General features: G+C 37.7%; 1 protein-coding gene across 2 annotated transcripts in view; it reads left to right on the forward strand.

The window, feature by feature from the left end:
- Positions 1–17960, forward strand: part of RAMP3 (receptor activity modifying protein 3) — an 89774-nt gene that overhangs the window by 43523 nt on the left and 28291 nt on the right. The gene's annotated exons all lie outside the window — the stretch shown is intronic.

A 17960-nucleotide genomic window follows, 5' to 3' on the forward strand; every position in this document is an offset into this window, starting at 1 on the left:
TAGACTCTGTAACCTGGAACCTGACATGGTTTCTGTTCTATTACCAGAGGAGAGAGAAGAAAGTTATGGCAACAAGGAGCAATGACTGAAAGTGATGACAGCCAGAAGAGTATCACTCTTACCAATTAAAGGCATGCTAGATGTTGTCAAAGAGGGAATGTAAAGGAATCAAAAAAGGGAATTTCTACACGAACTTTTACCACACCTACTGCCCTTATATACCATGTGCCATATAATCGTATCTCTCTGGGGTGTACACTGAGATAGAAGAAAACTTTTTATTCTTGAGTTAAGAAACAAGTGTTGATGCAGGGAAGCTGAACAAAGCTGCAAAAGAATAAGCAATGGATCAAGACAACAGCAAGATGAGAAAGTATAAATGAAGGAGGAAGCCTTCAAGGAAAAAAAAAAGACAGGTTAGGCTAGGCATGAAGATATGAAACTGAGGTTGCAAGGAACCCCTCAAAATTCACAAAGGCCCTCTGAATAAGACAGCTCATTAGAAGAAAGATGGTAAGGGAAAGAAACAAGGCTGAAATCACAGCTCAGGATGGTGGAATGAAAAGTCAGTAGATGGAGTAACTGTTGATGGAAGCCCAGAGTTAAAGAAGGCTGGATGATAAATGGAACAAGACCTTGTAGATGAGAAACAGCTTTAGAGACTCATATCACCCCCTCAGTACTGCGTGGCCCCTGTTGATCAAGAGCAGACTATTTTTTACAGCTTTAATTGTCAGCCTCTGATGGGATTTTTAAATACATTTAATAAACATATATATATATATATATATATATATATATATATATATATATAAATGCTCTTGTGTACTGCAGACAGGTATTCATCATGATTTGATTTGATAATGTAATACTTCAGCATTAAATTATTTACATATAATTAAAGTAAATATATGGAGATGCATGCAAGTACATCAGGTATCGGGATTTAAATAAGTGTTATAGAGATTATTATAGTGAATCTGAAAGCTATCTTTTACATTTGGGTTTTATTAGAGTGTTAATAGAGTATTTTACTGCAGATTTAACATTTCTGTGAAGCTTGCAAATAGTAAAGAATGCTTACTGGTTTGAAAAAATATCTTGCTCTTCTGTTCTTCCAATTGGAGTCTAATAATTTCCTTACATCTATATACTACTAAAACTCTCCTATCTGTTTGTAATCTTCAATTGGGCAAAACGGTGCATCATAGGGCAACTTTTTTTTTAATGAACCTACCTCAAATGGGCTAACTTAAAGAATGCGTCCAAAATCCAAGACCCATTACTCCCGAGGGATTGAAATTTGGCAAAGTTGTGGCCACTTCAGTGCCACCATGCTGCCACCACTTCAGTGCCGCCATGGTTGGCTGCAGTCACATGATCATCATTTCCAATGCTCCCTGCCAGCTTCCCACAAGTCAGTGGGGAAGCCGGCAGGAAGTATGAACTCTTCTGAGGTGATGATGGCATTGTACAGCATTGTGGTAAATAAAATAAAATAAAATAAAAATAAAAGAATATTGTCAGCCTAATTATGCTGTGTGGAAAGAGGGGGGGTTGTGGTCAACAGATGACACCAAACGTCAGGAAGAGGCAAGGAGGAGGAGAAAACAAGAATCGGATGAGGCCAGGGCTGCACAACTCCAGGATCAAATAGTCAGGACAAATAACATGAGACAAGGAGAGACAGAGGAGGAGAGGCATGCAAGTTTCCAGAACTACCACAAGAGGAGCAGGAGAAGAGAGGAAGAGGCAAAGGAGCAAAGAAATGCACGTCTCCTGGATCAGAGACAAAGAATGAACAGCAAAAGAGATGAAGAAATGGAGGACGAAAGGACTGCATGTCTCCAGAATGACAACAAAAGCCACAGAATGAGGAGACAAGAAGAGACAGAAGAGGAAAGGGAAGATCAAACATGTGGCAATTACTGTGAGAGTTCCTCAACACAACAATACCCGCCTTCAACGACAAGACCTCAACAGAGAAAGAGCAAAGGAAAATGCATAACTCACACAACATAATATTTCTGCTGATGCTGGTGTGATGGCCAAAGTCTGAGCTCAGTGTCGTGCCTTCCTATTCCCTGGAGAAACCACCAGTTTCTGCTATATGAAGGGAAAGTTCAGGATAGGCAATTTGCAACCTCTACTGTACCTAATGAACTCCTCAATTTATACAGCAGTGATGAACATATTGCTAACGAGTTCAGGAAGAACATCAGACAATACAACCACCTCTTCCAAATGACACCTTTTGTTGCCAAATAAGTCCTTCCAGCGAGGAATGGATGGAATCCTTCTATGATAATTCAAGGGCAAATCCATCATTACATCAGACATTTAATGCCAGATCCCAACCAGCAAGCCAAGTTCCTTCAAATTTACTTCATGGATCCTCAAGACAGCGTAGAACTGAGAATGGGTTTACTGCACAATGATGGAATTCAATGTGAGATTGTTGAATTATTGGAAAACCTACTACGACAACGAAACCCATACATTGAGTTCCTTCAATTTGCAAAAGAACAAATTTGAGACATGTCAGAAGTGTCCATTGTCACTGATCCTGACCAGAGACCGGCATTTGAACATGAGAGATTGAATGCACAAATTGCCAATGAAGTCACCGTCATCGTACCAAACAACACTGAACCTGAAACAAGATCATGGCACATTATGTTGAAAGAACAAGGAGGTGGTTTGCAAATAATTTCAGAGTCCCATTGCTCCTATGACAGCTTTCAATACATATTTTTCTTTGCACTTAGAGACAATGGTTGGCATCATCAGCTTGAAATGGCTAACAACAAAAAACTAATGGCAATGTGTTACTGTGCTTATCAAATAATGAACCATGAGAATGAGTTTAATAACCTTCTCAGAGGAGGACAACTTCAGAAATACTTGCTTGAAATGGCTGCTAAGATTGAAGGCAAGAGACTGAGTTACATCCGAATGAATCAGGCAACCTTGAGATCAACAACATACAGAGGCCTGACTGATGCATTGAACAATGATGATGATTTTAGAAACATCAGAAGGTTCATCATCCTCTCTTCATTTGTTAGTGGACCGAGATATATGATGGAATGATGTCAAGATGATGCCATGATGTATATATGGAAGTGTGGCAATGCTCCATTTTTCATTATGAAGGCATGCAGTCCAAGCTGGCCAGAAATACAACTTTTTTTTGTTTGTTTGTTTGAATCAGTAGCCAAATGATTGGCTGGATTTAATCACAACAGTATTCAACTTGAAGAGAAAGTTGTTCATGAAGCACCTCACTGGAACACATGGTTTCCTTGGTAGGTGTATCACTTACGTGCTAAGCGTGGAGTACCAAAAGCAGGATCTGCCTCATTTGCACTGTCTGCTGTGGCTTGATGAAGTGTCCAAGCCAAGACCCCAAGATTATGCTAGATTCATGCAAGCCCATACATCAGACCCAAATGAAGATTCAGAGCTGCATAAATTGGTATTGAAGCACATGATCCATGGTCCATATTGCTCCAAAAACTCAGTGTGTTGGAAAAGTGGTACATGAAGTAAAAGGTACCCGAAGCCATTCAATGAACATACAAGGTGTGGTGAAGATTCATATCCTATCTACAGGAGACGGTCTTCAGAAATGGGAAGATTTGAAGGAGATCAAGCAGGATGACAAAGTCGAGCTATAACTTCTGAACCTATATGTAACTTTAAAAAGTATTTATGTGGGTTCTTCCAGTTAATTAAGATTCTGCAGATTTTTAATTATTATAAAAGCAAATGCTGTGACAGTAATTCTTCATGTCAATACTGATTTAAAAAATACAAACTAAGAAAATATTACCATGTCTTGTAATTATATGCATCTGTCACTTTTTTCCAGGCATTTTACAGACTTGTATTTTATGCTGTGTCTGTCATCAAAAAAGAATAAATAAAACATTATTATTAAGCCACTGAGATACCCATCAAATAATGGGAGAGTACATTAAAATATAGCCATAGATATAGACTGTTCTTGAATGAATAGGCAAGTACCAGCTCCAATTTCTTCTTATAGCTGGCTCTGTCATTCTTTAATCTGTTCTTTACTCTTTGGTTCAGAGCTATTAGACACATTGGCCCCTGTTGCTTTTTTTAAACACTATCTGCTAAGAATGCAGATAAGTTCTGCATGAGATCAAGTTCTGCATGAGATCGTTTACATTTCTCCCCACTTTCTGCCCCAGGCAGCAAAGCAATTCAGGTAGAGGAGGAAGCAGAGAGAGAAATGGACAAATTTGCAGGCATACAAGGCATTAAGACTTTAAACATTTATAGACCTCCAACTATCAACTATTCTCAAGGAGGCTTACAAATAATGCAATCATGAGATTAAAAATTATTAAAATTCTCTATTTAGAAAATATTTTAAAAGTATGTGTTCTAGGCTTTAAGGCCGGGATGAATCTCTGTATTTTAATTGTTAATCTCTATATTTCTGAAGGAAGCACATTCCAGAACTCTGGGGCAATGACCAAGAAAGTCTGGCCCTGTCTCATTATCTATCAAATTATAGCAACTAAGGTTTTTGGCTGACCTTAGTATGTGGTCAGGATAATACAAAATTGTTGTAGATAACTGGAAATAAACCAGCACTTTGCATTACATTCAGAAATAAATATATGGACATGTAATTATTTGGATATGATCACTTTAGATTATCTCAGAGCAATCTGGCTGCCATTTTCAGAATATGCTGAAGATGATGAATTGTGTGCAAAAGTAGTCATGTATAGTACACTGCAGTAATGTAATGAAGCCTACAGGATTGTTATAATTTGAACCCATCACATTTAGGCCATTTTCTTCTAGAAAGAGATGCAAAATCGGTATATTAGTATTCCCGACCTTTGTCTCAAACTGAAGTGCAAAAGAGAGATGTGAATTCACAAGTACACCCAAACTGTTACTTTGGGTGGAAGTGACTACTGTATATGTGGGGGACTATGACATCCCCAAAATTATAATACCTCACAGTGAAGTATTTTTGTCTTGCTTGGATTCATTCTTACGATAGGTAGACATTTAAGGCATCATGCTATTTCCTGATGAGGTAGTAACAGAGAAATAAATATATCACTAGCCTATTGATACAACCCATCATTAAATCTCCTTATGATACCTCTGAGTAGTTAATGTAAATCTTAAAAAGCATTTGAGATTTTTAGGAGCAATTGCAACAATTTCTGGGACATACATGTTGTGCCGCTGTAATGAACACAAATTCTTACAATTACGGATTTATCATTTAAATGCAAGTTTTGATTCCTCATTGTGGTTGACAGAAATTGGAGATGTATAGCAGGTTGGTTGGCCAAAACCTGGGGAAATATGGGCAGTGTTTCTAATATCTGACAATGGAGCTTTAACTATATTTTGCCATCCCTTTAATGGCAATTATTGAATGAATCTCTTGATTATCTAAAATCAGTCTTCTCTGACTTTTTCATTACTTTTTTCTCTTTTTCCATCTAAATTATATGAAAATCTGAGTAGAGGCATTATGAAATATCAGGGAACTCTGAGCAAACTCCTTCTAAATTGCATCCTCTCATTTCCTTTTTTAGTTGGTGTGGTGGCAGTAGAGGTACCACTTTCCTCTTCTTCAATTGTCAAGATGGATGATTAAGACTTTGGGCCAGGTAGCCATCTGCCACTGCAGAAAGTGCCCACCACTTCCATGTAAATAATTCCATTTAAGCTAAATCTCCACAAAAAATGGAGAAAAGGAGGAAGCTAAAAAAAAGTACCCAGTGAAGTAAAGGGGCATCATCACTAACTCAGTCTGCTTCTTCCCTTCATAAAGGCAATTGGAGTGATAGTCCTATGAGCAAGAGATGGGAAACTTATTCTCACCATTTCTTTAAATAGACTTTTTAAAGACTGAATACTTTTTTAAAATAAGTTTTTAGCCTTCTTGCCTGAAGAGGAAATTTATATGGCCTTACTTAAGAAAATATATAAATGAAAAGTTTCTCATACATCAAACAAATGACTGTTGACCCCCTGGGATCTTCATGGCTTATGTTTCATGCATCTCATCAGATTGTTACACTGAGCCAAAAGCTGGAAATAATGATATGGAAAATAGTTTCCGGGTTTCTGTTCTCCCAAGATGCTCAGTTGCCACAATACATTCTTCAGAAACGTTTAACTTAATTTTAAGATTAAATATTCCTCTCTATGAAGCCACTGACTTTTAAAGAGGCAATTTAACATGGGAAAGAAGATCTGTAAGGAGCAACACTCAATAGAGAACAGTTGCTTGGTCTGCTATGCTTTTTCCAACTTAAACAGAACTGCTCTGGTGATAACATTAGAGAGGCATAATGGTTGTCTCCATGGGAGCAGCTCAGAGGACATAATAAGATGCTGTGATGCTGAAATAAACTGAAGCATCTCTCAGCAAAAGAAGGCAAGAACAAAAAGAGTGATGACTAGTGCCTGTCTTTCATTCTCCTCTTTCTCGGCTACCGTTATAGCACAAATTATCACTGGACCATAGTCCAGTCCTATAGCACAGTTCCCTGGACCAGGGAATGTTCATCGTATGCTCCATGCAGTTTTATTCTCCTCAGAGTCACACTGGTCTAGTGGTTAAGGCATCAGGCTAGGACTGGGAGACTGTGAGTTCTAGTTCCGTCTTAGACAAGAAGCCAGCTGGGTGACCTTGGGCCAGTCACTTTCTCTCAGCCCTGGGAAGCAGGCAATGGCATACTGAAATCTTGTTAAGAAAACTGCAGGGACCTGTCCAAGTAGTTGCCAGGAGTCAACACTGACTTGAAGGCGTGCGTGTGCACGCACGCACACACACAATCCTGTAAGGTATTTTGGACAGAATGATAATGGTCAGCTCAAAGTCACACTGTGGCTAAGTGAGATTCTGAAACTGGATCTCCCTTCTAAACTACTAATTTTTGGAAATAAATTGTAGTAGTTAGCATATGATTTGGGAACAAAACTGACAGAAAGCCCAGAAGTGATTAGAATTGGGAGCAGGGCTAAGAGAACTGATCTGGCTTCCATGTGGGTATGCCATATACTTTATAATGTGTGTAGGGGCTGAGAAAAGCCTATTAATTTAAAGAGAGATGTCAGCTGGTCCTAACTGAACACATTTGTAAAGTTGCAATTAACAGTCCTGCCTAGTAGGTAGGACTTGGTTATTTTGTTTTTCCTTATTTCAAAGCACTTACTAGGACTCTGGCATGGAGGAGAATAAAAAATACCATGTAGTTATTAATACAGATTAACATTGGAGCTCACCATAATTTTCTAAAAAAATTATTGTATCACGTTTCAAAGAGCGCCTGTGGCACCCACATAAAGCAACTCTATTTATCTGTTTCTAATTCTTCAGCCAGAAGTAATGTCAGTGATAAACAATGTAGGCTGGATTTTTAAGAGGAAGTCCCAGAGGAAAAATAAAACCCTTCTGAAAACATGTTGTTTTCAAGTGCAGTTAAATCATTTCTACTTCCGAGCATATCCAGACACATTCTAAATTGTTCTTTTATACAGAACAACCTAATTCTGCTACAACAGCCAATATAATCCAGTTTCAAGGAAGGGAATCAGTTTGAATTGGTCCATAAAGTGTCTGCATATTAAGATAAAACAAGAGAGTAATTTATGCAGAACTGGAAGATAAGATATCCAGTTATAGAGAGGGCAGGAATTCCTTTTGTGGCTCAGGAGAGTGCTAGCCCTTAAAAAAGAGATGTAATGCTAATTTCTGTAAGACAGTCTTTTGCTCTTACTTTGTCTCTTCTTTATGGACTCCTAGCTGTCTCAAAGGGCAAATGCAGTGATAGAGCAGTGCATGCTTTGAAATTTATTTGGAAGGAATGCTTCAAGAACTTGCATAAGTGCAGCCCTTCTCTAAAGCAGACTGTCTTTTCAGATTTTCATGCAAGCCTGTAAAAAGATGCAGCTACTTTAAGGAGTCAACCTGTTAATGTGACATACTGTGACATAATGTGACAACCTGTTAGTGACATTTAAACCAGCCGCAACTACTTTTAAGACTCCTGCCTTGATGTTAAAATCAAATAGGAAAATGTGTGTCTCTTACAGCCAACCATACCTGAGCTGCAAAACTCTGGATGAGTACTAGTGGATAGCTAAGAAATACAGAAATTGTTTTTGCATCCCAGATAATGTGATGGGCTAATTTCTCACATATAAGTTTGAAAATTATTACAGTGCATCTGTATTTCACCTATCTCCAAGAAATTAGAGGGGACAATATATTAATTATTTATTCCATTTTTTTCCTCCGTAGCAGAGGCTATGCTAGTAGAGGTATAGTAGTAGTCTACCAAGATCATAACTGAGCATCCTGGCTGTCTTCTTAACTACTATTTCTCAATGGCCTTTTCATTCTTATGAGTATTGATTTATTCATTATTGATATTAAACTTTAAAATCCTGTATTTCATTTTAAAAATATCCAGTGCAGGAAATAAAATATTAATATATTATCATGAGTAACCTGAAATGCAATATGGGAAAAGCAAGGATAAAGAACATATATGTCAGAAAATGCAAAGAACCAAACTGTGGGCTAGATGTGGCTTGCAAAGTAATTTTTAACTGGCTCGTCCCACCATTTGGTAGCTGTAGCCACTAATTTGTTGAAGTTTCTACATCTGAATCTCACCATGTCCAATTTCCTGTTAAGTGTAAATTGAAACTGGTTAGGAAGTAGCCTTCACATTGTGGATTCTGCCCACAAGGAGAAAACAACTGTTGCATGATGGGAAAAAAAATCACACATTTTCATTCTTGAGTTAATATTGGAACTGGGGATACAAATGCTCTTACGTCATCACAAATACATGTAGAGAAGTATCACAAAGTCAGTTTTTTGCAACATAAAGATAATTGTTATTAGTCTTCATTGTTAGAAACACATCTGCTTTATTCAGTATTCTGTACAAACACAGCTGTGAACTGTACAGAACTTTATAACAAAAGGAAATAAGTATTTGACAGTCTGCTGCTGATGATTCTATCAACAGAATTACAATAAAGTCTTAAGAATCTTGAACAATCCAATGTTGACATTTTATTGTCTCAGTACATCCTTCCTGGCTTACACCTGCAAGGATACAAGGAGTGTAAACATTTTGTTGAAAAGAAAAACAATGTATTAGGTATATCTTCTGCTGAGTTTCATGTCAAGTTTTACTATGGAGTCTTGACATTTTGTATACAGTAAGTCTTTGGTGGATAGGTGGAAACTACAAGGCATGTCATCTATGAAAATGCTGCAAAGCTATTAAGATCACACTGGCTTTATCCATCAGCATGTAACTACAATACTGTCCGGTTCTAATACTCCAAAGGGTTTATTTAGGCCACAAGCAGTATAAGGGAATAATATGAAATTAATTGGATAACAAAACAAAATGAAGCTTACGTTTTGTAGACTATTATTAGAGATTAAACAACTGCTAATCTACCAACCTCTGGACAAATCTACCACACTATCAGAGATGAATGATGGCAAGGATAAATCTAGATTGCTGCTTCTGTTCTCCAAATTAGAGTCAATTTCACAAAAGAAATGTCTATTACCCACCTAAACCAGATGTCATGATATGTCATCTTTTGCAAATAAATAAATATACAGTTCTCTATAAAGATTCTGGAAAACAGATATTCTGTATTTCTTAGCTGGGCATTCAGCAAAATAGATATATACAAAATATATTATGACAGCTGCTGCCAAGTGTGGAGAAATTCCTTATGTTTAATGGAGTTTCAGATTTGGGAAGTTCCTAGGGCACCACAGTTGTGCAACTGCAGCATGATTTTGTCATGTTACATTCCTGGAACAATGGTACGAAACTACATCAGCTGCTTGCACTGTTCACTCCTCCAATGTAGCAAACTAGGCCATCCTGCTTAACAACAAAATCTCCCTCTTTTTGTGTATCATGTGCATGCATTGCTATCTCCCATACTGAAACATTTTAAAAATCCATCAATACATTTTTTTTAAAAAATAACCAAACTGAAAGCTTAATTGCTGGTAGGGATAGGCTGAGGATTTACAATAGTTTGGAGCAATTAATATTTCCATAGATATCTTAATGTAGCAGATGCCTATGACAGGCAGCAAAACCAGACCTGGAGTATCATATTTAAGACAGAGGATGGCAACCATTAATCCATAGGCCAAGTGTGGCCTGTTGGTCTTTCCAACCTGATCAGGCCCCATTGGTTGCCTGTTCCCACACAAGCATATACACACACATTCACAAATAGCAATTAGACATTTTAAAAGCCTTTCTTGAAACCAATAGGAATCTTTTTTTTCCCCCCAAGCCTAATTTTAACATTCAGGGTGGGGCTGGGGAACACTATAAGATGTTGAAGTTGTTATGTGAAACCTACTTCCTTAATGCGATAGGTCCTGCCATGCTGCAATTAGATTTGAACAATGTGTGTAAATTGTTTTGGCCTTCCCTGGTTCTGACTGGCTTCATCCACTGCTGTTAACCAAGAGGTTATGGGGAAATTAATCCTTGGAATAAAAAGGGAGAATATGGGGGAGAATGCAGAGCAAGCTTGTCACTAGGATGGACCAAGCTCCTGGTTTTTTTTTTTTTGCTATCAGGGGTTTTCATGTATGTAACATCAGCCCTACCATTAAGACCTTTCAAAATCAATTAAATGTAAAACTATAGCAGTTTCAATGTTCCTTAGAAAGTTAATGTGACAGGTATATATCATTAACAATAAAATAAAATAAAACAGAATAATTTCAGGCCTAACTCTGTTCAGTAGAGCTTCAGAACAGATGGTAGAAAGCTATAGTTCAAAAGGAAATTAGATCCCCACCCCTAAATATTGTGATACTTTCCATATCAGTATACAGTCCCAAAATGTGTCTTCCTTATACAAACAGCTAGATAGTTTGAAACCAAACAAACTGAACTTGGCTTAAATCCAGACTAAAATAGAATCACTGGAAATGAAAGACACTGAAGGTACCTGGAATGAATCATCCATTCAAAGGCACAGAGGGAACAGCTGAAGAGATGAGAGTCAATGATTAACGAAGATGGGCTCTCTGATCTTGCCACTTGGACTGCCAACCGCAAATATACTTTCAAAGGCCATTTTTCAGGAGAGACACTGCTGGGAACTAATTAAGTTTGACCTATGCCAAGAACTCCCAGTTATGGAATGATCTTCCAAATTTTCAGTATAAATGTGGGAGAAAAAGTGAAGAAGTGGAAAAACTCCAAAAACTTGGAGAGGTTAATGCATCTTTGATCTGGTGCTGGAGATCAGTTAAAGTAGAATTTTGGATCACTGTTTTATTTCTCCAACATTTGTTTCTTTATTTGATGTTCTTTCTATTATATTTTTCATTAAGGAGGATTTTTCTCAAAGACATATTTGCAGTTAGCAAATATATTTGCAGTTCACATGAACCAAAGATTTTTTAAAAATTATATTTGAGAATAGGACTGGTACTGATACATTCTATCATCAAGACACTTGTGAGAAGGCAGGGAGAAGTGAGGGCCTCAAACGAACCATGTTTGCTAGGGGAGAGCGCTGTGCACCATGGGGCAGCCTTGGGGGGGTGGCAGGAGGGAGGATGGGCAGAAGGCACACTCGCATCAGAGTGGAGAGGGACGGCAGGAGGGAGGAAAGACTGCAGGCAAGAGGCACGTTCGCTCCAGAGTGAAGAGAAACGGCAGGGGGCGGCTGTCGGGTCAAGTGGGGATTGGAATGTGTATTGCGCTGATTGGATTCGGAAAGTGGAATGTCTGCGGTTTTGCGGTTAATTAGCAGCGCTCCGGGGCGGTAAAAAAGGTGAGATTGTGAGCCAAGCCCTCGTAGGAGGGGGAGGACAGATAGGGGGTATAAAAACCTGTCAGACCTTGCTTCGGGGTTCCTCCATTGCTGCGGGAGGGACCCACCTTTGCAAACGTGCCCAATAAAAACTTCTGTCTACTGGATAACCGAACCCGTGTCTGTCGTTTTCTGACACACTCCTTGATTAAATTTGACCTTTGCACCTTGATATACAAGTGTTCATTGTTTATTTGATACTGTCATCCCTAAATTACAGTTATGTTCAAACCTTAGACTCATGTTAATCTCAGTATGATTTGTTAAATGGACTTGTTTCAGACAAACATAAATAAGGTTAGTCACTGTATGTCAATATGGACAGAACAACAAAAAGCCAACATTTAGATCAAGCTTGTTTTGCTTCAGCAAGGTAACCCACATTATATACTTTCAGACCACACACAACTTCCTTAAGCACCTTAGAGTTGGGATATCAGAATAAGTTATTAGTAAAATTATTGATTTAGTAGAGGCCCATATTAGTTCTTAAAGCTGAGTGAAAATCTAATTGGCCAAAAGACTCAGCTGACCTAATATCCCTCATTGACCTTGTAGGTATTCAGTGGAAACAAATAAAATATCTCATACAGCCTTAAACAATCTAATTTACAATCTCTGGGGCAGGGGTGGTGGTGGAAATGTCCAAGTAAAATAGAATATAGATCTCATAATGTTGCTATATCTCATAAGAGATATAAATTGTTTGATTTGTGGAGTCCTTGGGGTTCTCTGAGCTGGTCTGTCCTCCAACACTGACAGGGCAAGTTACTGTATACAAACAGAGAGCAAACCCCACTCCCTTCTAGCACTGAAGATGTTCGCTAGCCAAGTAAGGAAATGTCTGCAAGAAAACAACCAAGCTCAAAGAACCCCAGCGACTCCACCGTTCAGCCCTGAACTACATATATTGTCTTCTATTGTTTGATTTATTGGCAACACCAATAAATAAAATAATTTATCAATGGAATATCTATACAAGCATATAGGCAATAGGTCAGATCTTCAACTAGGATTTTCAGTACATTGCTTTCTGCAACATCAGTACTCTCCCCATTCAGGCAAATAGGCAAGCAAATTAAGCTCTGTGAGTGGAGGTTACTCTCTGGAATCCAAAGTTCTTGAGTGCTTTGCCCCAAATATAACGTTTGAAAACATATGTTTTGGGAGAAATGAGAGGAAAGTTGTATTAAAAAGAGTTTGTTTTATACATGTATATAGCTCCTTACTACTTCCTGGCTCAGGATAATCTCAGGAACACAAGTCTGATGTTAAGCTTTGGCACAAATTCAGCCTTGTTCTGTTGGTACTAATATTCATATTGTTTATAGCTTAAAAAATGACACAAAAATGTAAGCTGTGGTCTTGGTCTTCTTTAAGGACCATCAAAAATTCAGTGGAAAAAAAAGGCTCATATCTACTCTGCTGCATTTGAAATTATGCATGAATTATCAGAAAAGTGGTGAAGACCTGCCTTTTCCCCCAGACATGGGGCCAGGATGTTGATACAGCTGGCACAGGGGGAATGATGGATGGATGCAAGTTTTATCAAGGTCTCAGTGTTGTTAATTGTTTTAAATGGTTATTTTATTGAACTGTGATTTTATTTTGTTTGCTGCTCAGAGTTCCTTTTAGAAGATGGGCAGCTATATACATTTGTTGAATAAATAAATAGAAATATTCAGAAACAAATAGTGACCTGACATTCATACCTCTGTCTGAAGAATTAGTTTCTCAGTATCAACACTTGTTTAACAGGGATCCAAAATGGAAGTAGTTAACAGGGGTTTATTTCTCCTTAATATTGCCATACCATTACAATTTGAGTGCTTTCTGTAGGTATAGGTCTAAGTAGACCATACAGTTCTTACATCTTCTGATGTTATTGGAAGCAATCAAACAGAACCATAACATGGATCATTTGACTTTGTATATACCTATGAGAAGATTATGCCCTGTTTAATATTTATATATTCATTTTACTGTCTCAAGATTCTCAGCACATAGACAATAAAACCAATAATCTAAGAGATTCAAACAGTAAAATAAGAGCTCCATAACCTTAGGGCCTGAGAGTTGTTGCAGATAATTTGCCCCACTGCTAACAATGGAATTAAAGCATTACAGAATTTGACTGGCTCAGGATTTGTGTGTTGACGAATATAACATAAGTTTTAAAATAATGTTAAAGTAAGAGTTTTGCTTCTCTTTTCACAATTTAAAATTACATGCTGTAAGCTGTATCATGCAGAATTTCATCTGCAAAGAATTCCATTTCCTATTCTAATTCAAATATTGTGAGCCTACAGAGACATACTGAAGATTTTTCTGTTATGCATTTCTAGTTCATAATTATTACATTTGCTACATTATTTAATAAATTGCTTTTGAATAACAAAGTTTAAATTAGAAGACATTGAGGATAATTGGTTCCATACATTTAGGTATTTACTTGCTTCTTTTTGTTATAAGCAATAAGTCTTTAAAGTTGGTGTGGAAGGAAATGAGTGAGAGAAAGCAAGAAGAACTGAGATGCATGACAAAAAAAGGTTTTGGGAATTGTGAGCAGGTACCACACTCTAGCTCCTGGTATTTGTGTCTTTGATCTTTGAAAGAGTTGCAGTAAGGGTACCTTGGTGAGTAAAGATGGTTCCACAATCACAGCCACTGAGTTAATTATGATACTCTATTGTTAGAGAGCAAATAGAGATTTTTTTGAGAATGTTGATTTTTAGCAACTCCTCCTAAATGATTTCTTGAAGTGTTTTATCTCATGTTCAGTTTTAGAAACAAATCCACACGTATGATTCGCAAGTACACCCTTGTGAACAGTTCTGCAAGTATGCGTGCCATAGGCCAATATAAGTAGTAAGCTTTAGAAATCCAAGCATCCGGTGAATTGTTCATATTACTGTAGGTCACTGTGAGCATTTCTAGTTACTTTCCAGTTATTTATGCAAGAAGCAAATAAATAAGTTTCAGTTATTCTGTAAATTATTTTAAGCAACCACATATAGTGTTGAAGTTAGTTGAGATTAAGGGGCAATCCTGTAACGATATACTTTAGAATAAGTCCTACTGGCTTCAACAAGTATATAAACACAATATATAAAATTTGAATGTAAATCCCATTAAGATCGACTTAAGTTAGTCTGAGCCAACCTTTTTTTTTTCAAATGAAAAGGCAGCCAGGTTTGGGGGTGGGGGGTGGATTTGACAGGTGTGAAGGAGGGATAGCATAACTCTTTCTTTGGGAGCCATGTTCCATTTCTGTGCCTCCATCCCAAATTTGCTTTTCTTACATGGAAAAAAAACATGGTAAATCCATATTTTGCACCAGTGAACGAAGTCTGAATGCATTCATACACATGATGATGTAATCACACATGTGCCATTATGTCTGATGCATATATGATTATGACAGTAGCCAAGTCATAAGTTGCTCCCACCCCAACAGATGTTCATGAGTCTATAGTTGCTGTTTTAGTTCACTTTTTTCAAAAAAAAAATGCAGGTAGTTTTCATTTAGTGACTGACTCAGACAGCAACTGTTTGCAGTTATGACAGTGATGAAAAAGTAACTTTTCAACTGATGCCCACATTTACAACCTTTGCAGTGTTCACCATTACAGTCAATAAGTGTTGTCCTGTGCCTGACCTGTTTTTTTTCGTTCCTCCTCCTTGCAATGCAGAGAGATTGCCTAAACAAACTCTCTTTCAAAGCTGCTTTTCTCTGCAGCACAGCAAGGCCCTAAAAAGTGCTAACCATAAGTTAACAAGCTCAGCTCTGTGACCTTAATTAGTTGATAGAACCCTCAGACCTCTTGCAGCTGCTGCCTGAAATTGACAAGACCCTAATCAGTTTCATACTAAAGGCTTTTGTTTGCCTCCTAAGTGGCTAGCTAGGCAAACAGTAGGTGCTAGGACATTCCTTTTGATATGTGTTCCCCATTGTGTGCCTGCTTACTCTCTTGTAATCCCTTCCTCACCAGTGAATGTAAATACAAACATTAATTTTCTTCTTGCTAATTATTCCAGTGCTAGGGTGTGCATTCTAAAGGGTGGGGGAGTAGGGGAAAAGGGCTATAAGATTTGCCCTTTTACCCAGCTTCCTCGTGAGCTGAGGTTCCTCTCTGTTTGGGCTCACCCAGCTGTTTGAGGTTGTATCCTTCTAAAGCTATAAAGCAAAGGAAAGCTGGAGTAAAATCATAAGCACAGTTGCAGTCATGTGATTTTCACTTAGCAACCATTTCACTTAATGACCGAGTTTCTGGTCCCAATTCAGTCACTAAATGTGGACTATCTGTAGTGTATAGTGTATAGTGTATTGCATGTGCCTCCTAGTTGGTGGGATGCAGGCAATAGCTGTTGGCTTGTGAGGTACTTTTGGATTGAAATCCAAGCTTGCATAAAAAAGTGTGAAAATGTCTGAGATAAAAGTAGATTTATGTGCCAAAGTTGACAGTTATTACACTGTTGGCAGGGAATGCTACATGTGGCATGATTATGAATAAGGTTGAGAACCTGTTCTATTCTTTTTTTCATCTTACCAAAAAGTATTATGAGAAAGTCATAGTAGGCCAAGCCATGAAAGATGGAAGAGACCCATTTGGTTACAACCATGGTGTATGAAATACTGTGACTTTGAACATAAAAGGAATATATGGTAAACCACATTAAAAATAGTGCATGAAATGAGAGTGGTAAAATATCTATCCCACAAAAATATACTATGTGAAGCTAAAAGAAAGGGAACTGAAAAAAGGTGGTATGATCTTGTGGAGTGTCTTCTCTGTTCTGGTGAAGTTTTTAATCCAGGTTATATTCATATTTTTTTAAAATAAAAACTGAGATAATTTATTTAAAGTTTTTTGAAGTTTTATAACATCTTGACTCCTCAGTGAATTGCTGCCAGAATATTAAATCTAGCTTTAGGGCATTGCCCAAGTGTGGCTTCAGATCCACAAGGAAAATTTATGTTTGCACAAACCCTTGATCTTAATTAGACGTGATGTAAGCTCCACTCACATTGAAAGGGGTAAGAGTGAATTCATGCTTCTTCCTTTAACCATTTTTATTGCATACTCACTTAGCATTATATGTGAACTTGCTCTAACTATGGCTAATTCAGGATTCAAACTGACAGGTTTCACCAATCTCAAAACACTGAGCAAATTCTAGTATAAAATTTTCATTACCACTTCTATTGAAATAGATTCCATTTTCAGTTTTTAGTTGCTCTGGTTTCCAACCTGTATTAGTCATATTTAAAGTAGACTTATTGGTGATTTTGGTGGGTCTACTCTAATTAAATTTAGTTCCAAGTCTCTCTCCTCCCCACCCCTCTATATTGCAGCACAGCATCATGATGCTTTTTTTAAAACCAAGCCGTACTCTTGCTGCAGCTGACCATTTGTCTCAACAGCAACAGTGTATGAATAATTCATAACTTGCTCAAAAGTTGATGCTTTCTGAAATGCAGTTTTTATGGATACTAGCCCTACAAGGAATATTATATTTATTTTATATATGAAATAAACCAATAACCTAGTATAATGAAACCACAAGAACCCCCTCCTCTATCTTTAAGAGGTACATCCCACCAGGAGAATATCCCTGATAGAAAGGAATGATAATGATTGGCATAAGAGAGTCTGATCCAAAGATGTAAATAGAAGATGGCTTCTGTAATTTTATATACAGGTAGTCCTCGCTTACCAACCACTCATTTAGCAACCATTCAAAGTTACAACAGTGCTGAAAAAATAACTTTGTGCCCATTTACAACCTTCGCAGGATCCCTCATTCATGTGATCATCATTACAGCCAGTACATGTTGTCCTGTGATTTTTTCTTTTTGTCCCCCCTTGCAGAGCAGAGAGGTTGGAGAAAAAGGGATTGCAAGCTGTTTGCTCTTCTATACACTGAAAACAATAGCAATGATATCTTGAAATCTCTTCTCCAGTCTCCTCACTCTGGGAGAAGGGGAGGGAACTGTCTGGCAAAGAAAAGATCGCCTTCAGAAATCGCTTGCCTTTTTTTCTACCTCT

Source organism: Python bivittatus, unplaced genomic scaffold, assembly GCF_059951505.1.
Source record: "Python bivittatus isolate LINGU-HERP-01145 unplaced genomic scaffold, Pbiv_v1 ctg000610_np1212, whole genome shotgun sequence".
NCBI classification, from domain to species: Eukaryota; Metazoa; Chordata; class Lepidosauria; order Squamata; family Pythonidae; genus Python; species Python bivittatus.